Below are 16,605 nucleotides of genomic sequence, written 5' to 3'. Positions count from 1 at the left end.
GAGTGGTGACCGTCCCATTGCAGTGCAGGAGTCCCCATAACTGAGGCACAGAAACAGTGAGATCTGCAGAGCTGCATAGGGACAGGAGTCATCTTCTGCACTTTTTCTTCAATACAAAGGTACAGTAAAAGTCTGAGAGAATTTACCTCTCATTGTAGAGTTGCATCTTCTACTACTCACAAGTCTAACAGCTTGTGGCCCTACATTGATTCTTCTTTTTCTTCAAAGACTTCTAAAACATTGTGCAAAGACTTTTCTTACTTGCCTGCAAAAAGTGTGTCAGCTCATATAGACTTTTGCCCATTGACTTTGGTTTAGCCTGTTCCACTGAATGACTCTAATTGGGGGATCTGAAAGTATTTGCCTGCTTAAGAATATTTGTGGTCTCTTGTGTGTTCTAATAACCTTTTTCTTTGACCTACCCTTAAGTGATCCTAAATGCAACAGTGATATATTAATGTCCCCAGCACCCTAACTATTGAAGTCACCTGAGGGTGTAGGTTGTAACTGTGGGCCATCCCAAAAGGTTATTTACTGAATTAGAATCTAAGAGTGTGCAGTTTTGAAGTGTATTTGTGTGTTGCTTTTATATTGCTCCCTTCTGACTGACTGATAAATACATTAATAACTGTTTATTCAAGAAACCTTGTGTGTAAGTGTTTTGAATACTTGTCACTGTGAATCTCTATGCAACTCCCCTGCAGCTCACATTGACCCATCTTGAGATAAGCCTGGCTGCTCAACACACAACAGAGGCAAAGTTACTAGTGCTGGTTCATCTGTCAGCCCCCCACCATGTCCATGTACAGGTGTCGGGTCACCAGTGGGCTGAGGAACACTACGAACTCATGGGGCTGGGGCAGATGTGTCCTCGTCCTCACCACATCCCTGTCTTCTAAATTTCACTCTTGGACCTTACCACTCATAGTGCGGGCAAAATGGATGCATGAAATGCACACCAATACATTTCTCAGGGCAAAATGAGAAAGGGAATAGTGTTCGTGATGTACCACATAGATGCATGGTCCAGCAGAGGCACCCCATTCAAAAATACGAGAAAGCTTCAGAAAATAAGACAAAGCGGTACGCAATACGCAGTGGCACACCGAAACAAAAATATGTGCATGCCTTGTAATGGGAACAAATATTTATCCCTCAGATTCTGTGTCAACAAACAAAAGTTCATCAGTGATTTCTCTCAGTGGTACTGTGGTGCCGATTCAAAAGACTGTGCACCATTCTATCCCCTCTTCATCTGTGCCTGTGAGAATGAACTTTTCTGGTGATTACTGTGTCAATGTGTAGCATAAAATGTGTACCTGGTGCTCGTACTTTCGGGACCACTGATCTAAATAGGAATTCTGCTGTCAAGTGAAATATCATGTTCTGAATGCCTGGGAGCCATCCATCAGGACAGTCACTGCATATAAGAACATTTGCTCATGCAAGGGTAGGGCTCAAACTGAGTTAGTTCCGCATACCTCCTGGACTATAGATGCTACTCTAGTGAAATGCATGCCTGTGTGGAACACTAGTCCTTTGTCTGTGAATTAGATAATCACCTTCAACTTTTGTAATGCGTCCCTGCCCAGCAAGTTTACTGGTGTCTCAGTGCTGTATGTAATGGTGCTAGCATCTCTTGTGTCCCTATGGTAATTGGCAAATCTTCTGTAAAAGGAACCTTGGTTACTGCCCCAGAGAATACCTGCATGTCCATATACCTGTTGTTCAATGGAAATAGTCCTTCCTTTATGCAGGGCTTCATAGCTTCCGTGTCCACCATAAAGGTGAACATTTTGTCTATTATTTTCACTCCCACTTAGGTTCCTTCTCTGTCTCTGGGTTTGTGATTATAGATAAGAGTGGGCACAACAGGGCTTGCTGTAGGCTGTCTTATTGTGAATTTGTGTTGTTCCCTGTAAGTGGGAATGTCTTGTCTCCAATGACATTTAGTTCTGTTTAATGCGTCACTGTCCCTCATGGCAGTGCATTTTGTTCCCAGTGCTGTGTGACTGCTTTCGATGGTGGCTGCTGTACAGTGTTCTTCCAGAATATGGGGTTGGGTACTGTATGGGCGTCTCTGTGTGGAGAGCCAATCTGCTGTGGGCCTGGGTAGTATGGCTGAACGGACACTGGGGCATATCCCCCATAGGCAGGTGCTCTATATGATGACTCATAAACTGGGTATTGAAATGGATAAGGTAGCACACTGGTAAATAGGAACAAAAGTATAATGTGGTAGAGGATGCTTTATGTAAGCTCAGGTGGATGCAATATTCAATGAATGCAGTACAGAAAATACTCAATATGATTTCAACCAAACAATGTAATCACTTTTCTCTGGCAATCCCCTCCCCCCCTTGATGCAAGGCAAGGAAATGGAAGGAAAACACACAGTTCTCAGAAATGCAATCAATGTAAATCAGTTCACCCCAGCAAGCTTACACGACAGAAAACAGATAGGAGTTTTGAAAACACAGGCAAAATGCTTTGATATGTGCTAGCAATGGATGAGAAATATGCTGGAAATGCTTTTAATTCCCTTTCAGAGGTTCAGGGTGAGTGGTATCTAGTTAATATTAGTCCAGGCTCACACTAGCAATGATGCAGGGATAGTTAGCAGGTTAAACGAATTTCTGGCAAATGGAAGGCAAGCAGCAGCAGTTTTTACATGTGAAGAAATTTGCAAATCGCGGTAAAATTCGCGAATGCGTGTTCCGCGATTGCGGTAAAACTATAAGGGGTAGGAATGCGGTTCTAGGTTCATAGGAAAGCCACGATTCTAAGCTTTCAGATAAAAGTTACTGCAAGTCTCTAGCCCAAACGGTTACAGAGTTATGACCGATTTAATAGAGGTCGTTTTTGGTTTTGCAAATTTTAAAAGCTCAAAATGACAAGTGACAAATTTTGCAGCTAGAATGACAGGTGACAGATTTGGATCTATCAGGCAGTTCTACTTAGGTTAAATAGATTGAATTAGATGAATTTAAACTAAGAGATTGGTTCTACACAGTTCTGCTGGGTACTCACACTATATTCTTGAATTAAATGGGCCTCGTCACGGATCTGGTCAGGGTTTTAAACTGGACTCTGGTCTGGTCTGGTCTGGCCTCTGCACTTCACAGTGATCTGGGTCAGCTCTCTCTGCTGGTCTGGGTCTCTCTGGGTACAGCACTGCTTTCTCTCTGGTCTGGTCTCTTAGTTCTGGATAGATTGAAGTCTCTAGTTTGGCTTTCTGGAGGTTGATGGAGGTAAGTATGGATTTTTCCGGCAGAGCTTCCAGCGGCAGATGGATTTGAAAAAGTCCCTATCTGTCCTGTCTGTCTGCTTTGAAGTGTTTAGAATGTGGGTGTGTTCTAACATCACTGACCCTACCTCTCTCTCAGCTTCTAATTGGTCAAACTTCCATTTATCATTTGATTGGGGAATGAACTGTGAGTCAGAGGGATGTCATTTTATGGCTTGCAGATAGGACACTCCTCTGTCAGATTGCACACATTCTATATTTGATAATAAAAGACATATTTCACAGTTACGCAGTTGCTTGAAATTACATATACATGGTGTGGCTGAATTTAGCCATGTCTCTGTCCAAATCTGCTGTTTCTAAGAGCTTGCATTCAGAAATGGCACATAATTGACTTTTTAACTGATTTTTCAATTTCTGACATTGACCCAACTTTACATACATGTGTGCAGGGAGTATGGACATTAACTGATGAAGTTTCAGATTTTTAACATGCATACCTTTAGAGTTATATCCACTTTTCCGCTGACACCCCCCTGAACATACCACCGGTTCTAAAAACCTCTTAAACTGTGGGCAGAAAAATCACAAGAATTATGGTATCATTTATAAAATTTTCACATGTCCGCTCTATGAGTTATTCATCTTTTTAAAGTTATGTTCTGGCTCCAAAGGGGTGTGGTTTACCCTCAGCACAAGGTTGAATTTCTGGTTTTTCCAGTTCTGCCAAGCCAGCTTGCTCTCACAGGCAGTGCTCCTCCCCTTTCCTCAGGAGGAAGCCACTTTTTACGACCATTTACGACTCCTGCCAATAAAACCTTTGCCTGAGCCAGGACAGGGCTTTGTTCACTTTCCTGCAGAGCACAGGTAATTCAATTATCAGATAGATGGCATATCCTTAGTGTGAGCAGCAAAAGGGCAGCTAGGCCTGGGAACACAGCTGTGACTCAAGTTTCACTCCTGATGGGGGTAGTTGCCAGGCAGAATTCAGTTCCTTAAGCCAGGTTTCAGATAAAATGTTTAAAATAGACACTTTGGCTTGCCTTCAGAGAAACACAGGGTGGTTTTAAACTGCCGGCTTTTGGATAGTGGTGAGTACTGGTACTGCACCCATTTTTGGGATTTAAGAAAATGAATTCCCAACAGTTATGGGTTTGCTTTTGGCAATCAGCATTGCCATTCCCAATGGTTTCAGACTACTGTGTGGGTAGTCCGATGGTGGTTTTAGGCAGTTTCCTTCTGTGCCCATAACATCGGCAAAAATGAGTGGCAGCCTATTCTTCATGCATTTCCCTGTGCATTTTCTGGGAAGCTCTGGCCATCATGATGTTTTCCATGTCAGTACTGCACAGTTTTGAGGTAGGGCTCGGATGCATGGGTAAATACATCCCACAAGCCCCCCTCTTGCGATGGCCATTCTATTTCACGAATGGGACTCGCAACACCTGGGATGTTTCCTCATCTTCTTCCAATAGATGGCACAGTTCAGCATCTTTTCCTCCATCCGGTCGGATCGATCGGTTCTCCTCGCCGGTCCTGATGGGAATATTGGGCGGTACCCCGAGCCCGTTGCGTCTCAGCTCCCGGTCTCCGGATCGTCCTCCTTGGCCCGTCTCAAGGTTTTCTTTCTCCTAGGACGACAAAGGAAGAGCGGCAATACCTATTCATAGACGTTTTTCCACCACCGTTGAGATAGTGGGGCAGCATATGCATTTCATCATCACGAAACATTACATTCTTATTTTGAAAAAAGAACAGTATAACTAAGAGACAGTTTCATGCAAATCACAATATTTTAGAGACTAGATGTGGTATGTTTTATGATTGGAACAGAATTAGTCTGAGACAGTACCCGCTAGGATTCCAGAGGATTCCTCCAGTTGTTGCAGAGTGTGCCTGGGATGGCAACATTTCAACTGGTTTATGTGGACCCACTTGTCTTCCCCCGCTGCCAAAGGACCTTTGGGGATGTGGATTTTGTAGGCCACAGGGGAGATCTTGTCGATGATCTCAAATGGTCCCTTCCATGTAGGCAAAAATTTGCGCTGCTTGGCCTGGTTCCTTTGGAAGTTGTATAGATAGACCCGGTCTCCCACCTGATATTCCTTCCTGGAAGTTTTCAGGTCATAATGGGTCTTCATGCTATCAGCTGATCTTTCTAGATTCCGCTGAGCATAAGCAAAAGCATGTTGGAGGTGTTTCCTTAAATTCTCCACATACTCATGAGTAGTGGAGGCATTTATCAGTGTCTGCTCTTGGGTCCTGTAGAGCAAATGCTGCGGAAGCACCATCTTGCGCCCAGTCATCAACTCAAATGGTGACATTTTGGTTGCAGATGAAGGGGTAGATCTGATGGCCATTAGGACCAGAGGTAATCGGATATCCCAACTTGGCCCAGAATCTGCCACAAACTTCTTTAATATGCTCACAATTGTCCGGTTATATCTCTCTACTGCCCCAGAAGAAGCTGGTCTATAAGCAATATGCAGCTTTCTCTTGACCCCCAGTATCTCCCACATCTTTGTCATTACTTCACTGGTGAAGTGGCTACCTCTGTCTGACTCAATCCTTTGAGGTAGACCAAAACGGGAAAAGATGTGGTTAATCATCAAGGCAGCTGCAGTTTCTGCCTTGCAATTTGGGGCTGGGAGACATTCCACCCACTTGGTAAACAAGCATGTCACAGTCAACATGTACTTATTCCCCCCAGCCGAGCGAATCACAGGGCCTACAAAGTCGATTTGTAAATCTGACCATGGCAGTGTCATCCCCCTCTTTTGGAGAGGCGCACGGTGCGTGAGGGATGATGGCTGAAATTGTGCACACACAAGACACCCCTTCAAGTATTGGTCGAGGTCCTGCCCCATGTGTGGCCAGTATGCAACCTCTCTTAAGATTTCCAATGTTGTGTGAAACCCCCTATGACCGGCGGTGGCCGCATCATGGGCGTGACTTAACATCAGGCTTCGGAATGAGGTAGGAACCACCCACTGATCATGGCCAGCTTTGGATTTCCTTACCAGCAAACCGTCTTGAATCCGGAAAATTTTTGGACATTTCATCAACACTCTTAGGTCCTCTTTCCCAATGTAATCGGTATCCGTCAGGGGAAAGTTCTCAGGGTCCTCAAGGTGCTGGTAAAATTTACCAATAATTGGATCCCCCTTCTGAGCAGTAATCAAATCATCATCAGGGGTCTCCTTACTCCATTGTGCAATTGAAAGGTCGTTGTGAGCATTTGTCTGGGACCTAGTGATAGCAGTGACCTGGATTTCCCCCAACAGGGACTCAATCTCAATTAGATCCCCTTGGATGGCCCCGGTTTTGGCCAGCTGATCAGCTAAGTCATTTCCAGTTTTGTCTGGTCCCTCTACTTTGGAATGACCCTTGATCGTTTTCCAGTAGATGGTCATCCCATTCGATGTGACCAGATCATCAATGTTTTGGATCAACTTCCCATGTTTCAAGGGTTTGTTGTTAGCACACAACATGCCTCTGGTTTTCCAATTAACCAGGTGCTCCACAAACCCGTTCCGTACATAATCCGAATCTGTGATTATGACCAGTTCGCGGAGTTGATGCTGGACAGCAGTGAGGATGGCCTGATGCACAGCCATCAATTCTGCCACCTGACTACTTCGGGGACCGATTTTGTATCCAGCGGAGGGTTCTGGGGACTCATTCACCCATGCATTCCCTACGCCGGCCACTAGTTCTTTCTCCCCGTCGTTGTCAACATGGTAAGAGCATCCATCCACATACACAGTGGGCATTCCCTCACACTTGTCTTCTTCAAAGACTTTGTGGGGAGAATTAAGGTATGCCTCCGTGTTGTCCTTTATTTTTAGACTTTCGTCCTCGAGACAGTTTTCTCTGGCACAATCATGCAAGTCAGCCAGACCTTGCGCGAGGGGACTCTTCTTGTTTTGGCCATATCGGACCTCCACAGGAAAGCCTTGCATTGACAGAATCCAGGAAGTAATTCGGGAATTACTCACATTTCCGGCCCGGATTCTGTCACTTTGGAGATATTGCAGAGGCTGGTGTGGAGTCTCCACTATGATGTGTTCCCCCTGGATAAACGGGCGGTAATTCTTCAATGCCCACACCGTTGCCAGGAGTGCCTTCTCACAATCGTTGAATTTTTCCTCCACAGAGGATAAAGTTTTGCTCGCATAGGAGATTACTTTATTGACCTTGTCATGCTTTTGGTATAATACGGCCGTCAAGCACGTATTAGAGAACCCTGTCTCCAGGAAGAACTCCTTGTTTCTGACAGGGTAAGCTAGGCAAGGCGCTTGTGAGAGGCTTCTTTTGAGTTGTTTTACTGCCTCGGCTTGTTCTGGACCCCATTCCCACTTGACCCCCCCCTTCAGGAGATGAATCAGGGGTCTGGTGATCTCTGCGTAGCCCTCAATGAACTTTCTGCTGTAATTAGTCAGTCCAAGGAGGCTCCTTAGTTCCCGCAGAGTTGTGGGGTCTTTCAGTTTCTGAAGTGCTTCCACTTTCTTTTCCTGGGGACAGAGGCCATGAGGAGTAATCTCATGCCCCAAGAAATTAACACGGGTTCTACACCACTGTGCTTTCTGAAAGGAAAGTTTTGCTCCGGCAGCCCTCAACTGTGTCAGAACATAACGGATCTCCGCTATGTGTTCCTCCACAGATGAACTTTTGATGAGGACATCATCTACATAAGCCAGGTTACCCCTCGCACCCAGGTCGGGCATGGCCTTATGTAGGAAAATGTTGAATTCATTACCGGAGTTAAGGTATCCGAAGGGAGTCCGGGTCCATGTGTACTGCTGGCCCCCAAAGGTAAAAGCCAGTTTGTATTGGTCCTCCCTGCTGACAGGCACGGTCCAGTATCCATTGGTCAGGTCTATTGCTGTGAATACCTGTGACCCCTGAATCTGGGCCAGCCCTTGGTCAATGTAGGGCAGAGGCCATCGGGAAGTATGGACCCGTTTGTTGAGCTCCCTAAGGTCGGCGCAGAGTCTCCACTGGCCGTTTGGCTTCAATATTCCCAGCACCGGATTATTGAAGGTGCTGTGGACTTGACGGATTATTCCCCGGGACTCAAGGTTCTTAATTATTTCAGTAAGGGACTCCATTGATGCGAGAGGCAAGCGATATTGCTTCACAAACACAGGAGTCATGCCAGGGTCCGTGGGGATTGTTGTTGTGTGGATGTCAGTGCGACCACAGTCATATGAGTCTACCGCAAAGAGATCTTGGAAATCCAAGAAAACTTGTTTCAACTTTTGCTTTTGTTCCAGAGTCACACAGGCATCCGCTAGGTTGACTCTCTCTTCCACCATCTGCCTGAAGCCTGGAAAGACTTCTGGTCTGGCTATCTCCGCGGCCTCCTCCAGCTGGGTGGAGAAGTCCCTGGTCAGAGTGCTGATTTGGACCGGAGGCTTCAGGTGGGAAAGGCAGCCTTCATGAACCTGGAAAATCACCTCATCCCTCCTGAAGTCACAAGTCACTTCCTTCCTTACCATAGGGGCAAGAAGTGTACACCAGGAAGTTCCCCCCATGCCGGGTAAAGATCCTGTCTGGTGTTGTATTGTCATCACTGTCACTGTCAAAGCAGTCCTTGGGGATTGGTCCTAACAGTTCATTTACTAAGTCGATGGAAAAATGTCGGTCATCAACCGCCATTCCAATAATGGTGCCTGCGGCTAGAGTAATACTCTTTAAGTCGCTGTTATCCACCTCTATTGGAATAGTGTCATGTTCTATGTTGACTAATAGTGTTGGGTTTACCCCTAACCCTTGCTGTTGGAGAGAAGCATTTAGATGTATGTAAGCATCAGGGTTTTTCAAATGTTGTCCTCTTTTAACTTTCACTTCCAGGGAGAATTGTCGGGTCCTTTCTGGGATGGTGACTTCCTCTTTAATCTGAATTTCAACTGCATAAGGTAGCAATTGAGCTGACCTAAATGCTTTTTCTGGATCATCAAAGCCCATGGGATTATCCGCTAATCGGGACCAAGCTTTGAAGTTTATTAGGTCCAAACTAATGGCAAAGCGATTGAGAATGTCACTGCCTAAGTAAAAGGCGGCAGGGACGTCTCGCACGACCCAACAATTGTGGACTATGCTCTTGTTACCAATGGAGATTTTGAGCATACACCTGCTTGGCAGGAGATGTTTGGAATTAGGTGCTTCCAGGTCCATTTCCCATTTGCCTATCAGTTTGAAGGTGGGAATGGCTGGATCTTTTGGGAGTTGGCGAAACATGGCTTCGCTGATGAAGCTCTTACCGTTGTTCACACACACTCGAGCGAGAACAGAGTCCTTCCCATCATTTAAAAGAACAGGGATGAACAACTGCTCTCCAATTTGCTGAATATCAGCCAGGCTCTGAGCTGATTTCACATCTTTCTGGACTATAGGAGTGGGAGTTTCAGGTTGTGGATTGGTATAGAATTTCAGAGTGTTTCCTTCCAGCGTGGAATACCACTTTAGACTGGAAGGAAGGTTGATTTTCAGAAACAGAGAGGACCCCCCATCACCAGTCTGTTGTCCTACTGCTATTACTGTCACATCTGGAATGTGGCTATTCTGGAAGTGAAATTCTACTTGGTCAGATTTTTGTTCAACCATGTGGCATGTGCCGTTTAAACTAACATGGTTGACACTCTGTTTTAATTTTATTGGTCGGCTAGTCTGGGTCCAGAGGACCTTGTTTACACAATCTATTAGGGGTGACAACCTTCTCAGGAGGTCATTCCCTAGTAAACAAGGGGTGCCCTCTGGGGTCACAACTATGACCGGGTGTTTCAACTTATGTCGCCCAATTTTAATGTCCAAATCTGCCGTCCCCTCGACGGGAATTTCCTTCCCGTCAAAGTTCTGCAGTTGTCCAGGAAGAGAGGTGAGAGGAATTTGGTAATTCTCTCCCCTTCCTGCATTCAGTTCATCAAAGGCCCTTCTGGACAGAAGGGTAGCTTGAGATCCAGTGTCCACCAGTGCCGAGATTGTACCCTGCCCCTGTACTTGTACCGGGGCATAATATCTTCCCTCCTTCTCCTCAAGGGGGCACAGATAATGTACATTTTTGGACAACTGGTGGGCTAACTTTCTGGTTTTGGACATTGCTAGCGAAGAGATTTGGGCAGAATTCTGTGGAGAGTCTTGGGAATCTGAAAGAAAAATTTGGCAACTGGAGATCAGAGCCATTGTGGGTTCCCCTGGTTCCAGTTCTGGGCCGCCCCCCCCTTTTTGGAGGCAGTCCCCAGTATGGGTTTGAACCCGGGGATTTTCTTGCTGTTGGTTCTGGGATGAGATGGTGGGCGGCGGTAGCTCAGTCTCCACATCTCCCCAGTCTGGATTTGCATTCATAGGGACCCATTTTTCTTTGGGAGGAGTTCCCCCCTCTCTGAAGGAGAAGATCCTTTTCTCAGGATCCTCTGAGGATCCCTCTCCCTCAAATTGGAAGATCTGTACCTCCTCCTCAAACTGAGTCTGTTTGGGTCTTTTGTTTCTCCTACCCACCCTCTGCTCCTTAGGAGGCAGACTTTCAGGGGCAAGAGATTTTGTTTCCGGTTCCTGGGTTTCCAGGGGCTGTTTACAAGTGAGGAAGGAAGCTTCCTCCAAGGCTTTACACCCCCCTTCCCCTTGTGCCTCCTCCCTGGGAACCGGTGAGTTATCGGGGTGCTGCCCCCGTCATTGTTCTGGAGCACCAGGTCCAGAGTTGGGTGCGTTCTGCGCCGGCATGCTGATCTGAGGGTTCTGCTGCGCCCTCAGTATATGACCCATATCCCGCGCCATGTTTTGAACCTGGCGCTCTAACTGGGAAACCCGCTCAGGCTGATACGGGGCCCTGTTTTCTCCCCTGGGCTGATCCCGGGAAGGGTAGCTATCCCTCCTCTGGTAATACCCCGGGTTGGGAAGATTTGGGTACCCCTCCACCCTTGGCCTCCCCTCTCCCGTATTCAGTGGTCTGGGCTCAGGGAATTGGGGAAAGAAGGATGGATGGTTTTGGGGCTGAAAGTTGGGTGGATACCTGGGGAAAAAGTTCTGCCCAGGATTTGGAGAGTTTCTGCCCTCCGGTGGGAAGTTAGGAGGGAAGTTCCCTGGGTTAGGTGCTTGGCTGGATCCCCCCCCTTGGGCTGGAGGAGTCCACACATAACCCAGGATGGGTCTGTTTCCCTTGTAACGGGGACTTACATAATCAGGAGAGCGAGGGACCCCATTTGTGGGGCTGCCTCCCTGGCTCCCTGTCTGTGACTGGCCCGAGGACCTTCTGGGCCTAGCATTATTAGGTGCAGGTAGGTTTTTAGGCCCCCCCATCTCCAAATCTAAAACGGGGGTGACCTTTACCTCTGCCACCTTGGCAGCAGCAGGGGTGGTGTTGGCTTTGGGGTTTTTCTGGGCATTACTTTTGCTATCTATCGGTTTCTGCACCTCATAGATCCGGGTAGCCTGTTCAATGACCCAATCTAAGGATCTTTTCTCGTGAAAATCCCTCACGAGCTGGGTCATGATGTATTTGGGCAAGGCATGGAAAAACGTATTTATGAACTCTCTACTATCTGTGCGCACCCTTCTTGTGGTCTGTGCAAAAGCACGCTTTAACTCCTGCACAAATTCTTGTGGGGCCTGATCCTCCCCACATTGCAAATTGTAGGCTGCCTTGCGAGCCTCTTGAGGATTTCCGTGAACAGAAAAATGTTTCAGGATGGCCGCCTTATATGTGGACCATCTTAAATGATTTTGATCCTCCAGCCCCGCAAAGAAACTGGAGTATTCCGGGGAGAATGTCCACTTTACATATTGAATACAGCTTTGGCTGTCCTTCAAATGGAAAGTCTCCATCATTTGTTCAAACAACTCTAAGTGCTCCCAAACAGAATACTTAGCGTTCTTATGGTAAGGCGTGATGACGCTCCTGATCGCCTTAATCTGCTTTAAGGGGTCCTTAAGCAAGGCCCTTTTTGCCTTATTGGCCTTTTTGGTTCGGGTAACCCTTGTCCATTCATCCTCGGACTCAGAGGCACTGCTCCCAGAGGTTCCCGTCTGATCTTCCACGTTTTCCCGGATTCTGCGAGCCTGGGAATGGCTGGCAGAATGTGGGGACCTGGTTTCCTGTGTCCTGCGCAGTTCAGAGGAGTCTTCAGATTCCTCCTTGCTGCCAGGATTTGGTGGGTACCCCCTCCACTGACCTAACTGGGCAGAGGTTTTCAGGATGCCCTTAATGGGCCTACTCTCCTGGGGTTCCCCACTGAACTGTACTGTACTTGGGTGCCCATACCCGGATGCCCACCCCTCCATTCCTGAGTGGTACTGGCCTATGAGACCCATACTTTTAGCTGGATAGTAATCTGCCATCCCTGTGGCCCTGTGCTCATGTGCACCAGGGGACATGGGGGTGGCAGAGTCCAGGGACTGAGAGGTATGAGGGCCTCTGGTACTAGGGCTCCTGAGGTTATGCTCCGGAGTTTCCATTTCCCAGCGAACCTCATCTCTATCCGCCCCTGCTCCCTGTTGCAATGCAAGAGCCTGCATTTGTGCCTTCAGTTCCTCTGTTAAGGCCTTACTCGACTCTATCAGTTTCTCCTGCATCGCTACCTGTTGCTGGAGCCTATCATTGTGTTGACAGAGGGCCTCATTCTCCCTCTGTGCTTCCTGGTTGGTCCTGGAGAACTGGGCCAGTCTTTGCTGCAGGAGGTTTACCTCCTGGGCAATGTCCCTATTGGCCTGCTCTTTTCTTGCTAGAGCATCTTCCACCCTTCTGGTGTGCTCTACCAAGTTCTGGTTTTCTTTTTGGAGATCACCCAGTCCCTGGAGGGCCAGGTGATTTTCTTCAATTTCCTTTTTTAAGTGGCAGACTACCTGGCCTATGGCGTCTCTTTCCTGACTAAGAGCCTGCATTTGTGCCGCCAGGTCGTCCCTTTGCCGTTGAAGGGCACCAGCTTTTTGGCGCTCCTCATCAAACTCTGCCTGGGTATCCAGGTCTTTCAGAATCAGTTTATTGCTCTCCTCTTTCTCTCTGTCTAGTTGGATTTGCAGGGTGGCTACCTGCTCTGTGCATGCCCTGTTGAAATTGATCTGTTGCCCCAGCTTTTTCTGGTTCTGCAGTAAGGAGTCCAAACTGTCTTGGTGCTCCTTCTGCAGGGCCAGAAATCGGGTATCCTGGTCTGTCTTTTCCTGTTGTAGGATGCCCATATCCTCTTTTATTTTAATGATATATTGCCTACTATCATTTTCTGCCTCCTGGCTCCTCTGCAGCCTCTGCTCAGAAGAGTCCAGATCAGATTGGGCCTTCTGTAATGCCATCTGTTGCCTATTTGCCAGATTTTGGCTTTCAGCACATCTATCCTGCATGTCTCCCATATATAGGTACAGGTATGCTGCTATCCTGGCAATCTTATTGTGTTCCTCTTTGGCTTTAGGAGCCATATATAGTTCACTCAGGGCCACATGTAAGGGACCCTGATCTCTATATATATCTGACCCTGTTTCAGTGACCTGTTGTGTGATGGCCTGCAACCACGCATCCTGGCCCTGTTCGGTCCATTCACCTCTCACAAATAGCTTATGCAAGAGGTGCTCTCTGGCTATTTCCATGTCTACTAAGGTCGTCATTCTAGAGATTGGTCTCTGTCCTGACTTACAGAAGTTAGTATTTTATTTTTGCAGAACAGAACTTTTCTTGGAGTGTCCCTTTTGAGGAATGCTTCACAGCGTAATGCAGCGTGGTGATCCGACCGGATGTATGTATCCCGTCAGTTAGCACACTGTATTAAGCTGCACAAGTGGTATTCTAACCCAACGTCTCGGCTCGAGCCCCCAATTTGTAAGAGGATTCAATTCAGCACTACAGCTAAGTTAACGCCTAGTCTAGAATACTGAATGAAAACCCTTATTGATATATCTTTATGTCCAGTTCATGCATTCTGGATGACTACCCCTATATAACACCCCTCTCTTGGAATCCCCCTGACCCCACTGAGCCAAGAAGTAGTTCTGTTTGCAAGTTAAAAAGGTTTATTTGATAATTTAAAATATATATATATCACACTTTATAATAAATTAATAATTGAATAGCACACTTAATCTGATATGATAAAGATCAACAACGGAGAATCTGGCACTAGCACACTTCTTATAATCACTAATGAGTTGACATGAAATGGATAAGGTAGCACACTGGTAAATAGGAACAAAAGTATAATGTGGTAGAGGATGCTTTATGTAAGCTCAGGTGGATGCAATATTCAATGAATGCAGTACAGAAAATACTCAATATGATTTCAACCAAACAATGTAATCACTTTTCTCTGGCAATCCCCTCCCCCCTTGATGCAAGGCAAGGAAATGGAAGGAAAACACACAGTTCTCAGAAATGCAATCAATGTAAATCAGTTCACCCCAGCAAGCTTACACGACAGAAAACAGATAGGAGTTTTGAAAACACAGGCAAAATGCTTTGATATGTGCTAGCAATGGATGAGAAATATGCTGGAAATGCTTTTAATTCCCTTTCAGAGGTTCAGGGTGAGTGGTATCTAGTTAATATTAGTCCAGGCTCACACTAGCAATGATGCAGGGATAGTTAGCAGGTTAAACGAATTTCTGGCAAATGGAAGGCAAGCAGCAGCAGTTTTTACATGTGAAGAAATTTGCAAATCGCGGTAAAATTCGCGAATGCGTGTTCCGCGATTGCGGTAAAACTATAAGGGGTAGGAATGCGGTTCTAGGTTCATAGGAAAGCCACGATTCTAAGCTTTCAGATAAAAGTTACTGCAAGTCTCTAGCCCAAACGGTTACAGAGTTATGACCGATTTAATAGAGGTCGTTTTTGGTTTTGCAAATTTTAAAAGCTCAAAATGACAAGTGACAAATTTTGCAGCTAGAATGACAGGTGACAGATTTGGATCTATCAGGCAGTTCTACTTAGGTTAAATAGATTGAATTAGATGAATTTAAACTAAGAGATTGGTTCTACACAGTTCTGCTGGGTACTCACACTATATTCTTGAATTAAATGGGCCTCGTCACGGATCTGGTCAGGGTTTTAAACTGGACTCTGGTCTGGTCTGGTCTGGCCTCTGCACTTCACAGTGATCTGGGTCAGCTCTCTCTGCTGGTCTGGGTCTCTCTGGGTACAGCACTGCTTTCTCTCTGGTCTGGTCTCTTAGTTCTGGATAGATTGAAGTCTCTAGTTTGGCTTTCTGGAGGTTGATGGAGGTAAGTATGGATTTTTCCGGCAGAGCTTCCAGCGGCAGATGGATTTGAAAAAGTCCCTATCTGTCCTGTCTGTCTGCTTTTATGTGTTTAGAATGTGGGTGTGTTCTAACATCACTGACCCTACCTCTCTCTCAGCTTCTAATTGGTCAAACTTCCATTTATCATTTGATTGGGGAATGAACTGTGAGTCAGAGGGATGTCATTTTATGGCTTGCAGATAGGACACTCCTCTGTCAGATTGCACACATTCTATATTTGATAATAAAAGACATATTTCACAGTTACACAGTTGCTTGAAATTACATATACATGGTGTGGCTGAATTTAGCCATGTCTCTGTCCAAATCTGCTGTTTCTAAGAGCTTGCATTCAGAAATGGCACATAATTGACTTTTTAACTGATTTTTCAATTTCTGACATTGACCCAACTTTACATACATGTGTGCAGGGAGTATGGACATTAACTGATGAAGTTTCAGATTTTTAACATGCATACCTTTAGAGTTATATCCACTTTTCCGCTGACACCCCCCTGAACATACCACCGGTTCTAAAAACCTCTTAAACTGTGGGCAGAAAAATCACAAGAATTATGGTATCATTTATAAAATTTTCACATGTCCGCTCTATGAGTTATTCATCTTTTTAAAGTTATGTTCTGGCTCCAAAGGGGTGTGGTTTACCCTCAGCACAAGGTTGAATTTCTGGTTTTTCCAGTTCTGCCAAGCCAGCTTGCTCTCACAGGCAGTGCTCCTCCCCTTTCCTCAGGAGGAAGCCACTTTTTACGGCCATTTACGACTCCTGCCAATAAAACCTTTGCCTGAGCCAGGACAGGGCTTTGTTCACTTTCCTGCAGAGCACAGGTAATTCAATTATCAGATAGATGGCATATCCTTAGTGTGAGCAGCAAAAGGGCAGCTAGGCCTGGGAACACAGCTGTGACTCAAGTTTCACTCCTGATGGGGGTAGTTGCCAGGCAGAATTCAGTTCCTTAAGCCAGGTTTCAGATAAAATGTCACTTTTTGTTCCCCAGTTCCTGCATTCAAATAAAACTAAACATTTTTACATATGCAGCTAGAATGCTGATTCTAAGTGCAAAACTATGACATTTCAACAGTTACAAAGGCATGTGACACCAAACATAGGTCACTCATTTAATC

Source organism: Ambystoma mexicanum, chromosome 4q (genome assembly GCF_040938575.1).
Source record: "Ambystoma mexicanum isolate Mex_15411 chromosome 4q, UKY_AmexF1_1, whole genome shotgun sequence".
NCBI lineage: Eukaryota > Metazoa > Chordata > Amphibia > Caudata > Ambystomatidae > Ambystoma > Ambystoma mexicanum.
Note: the sequence above shows the minus strand (reverse complement) of the source record.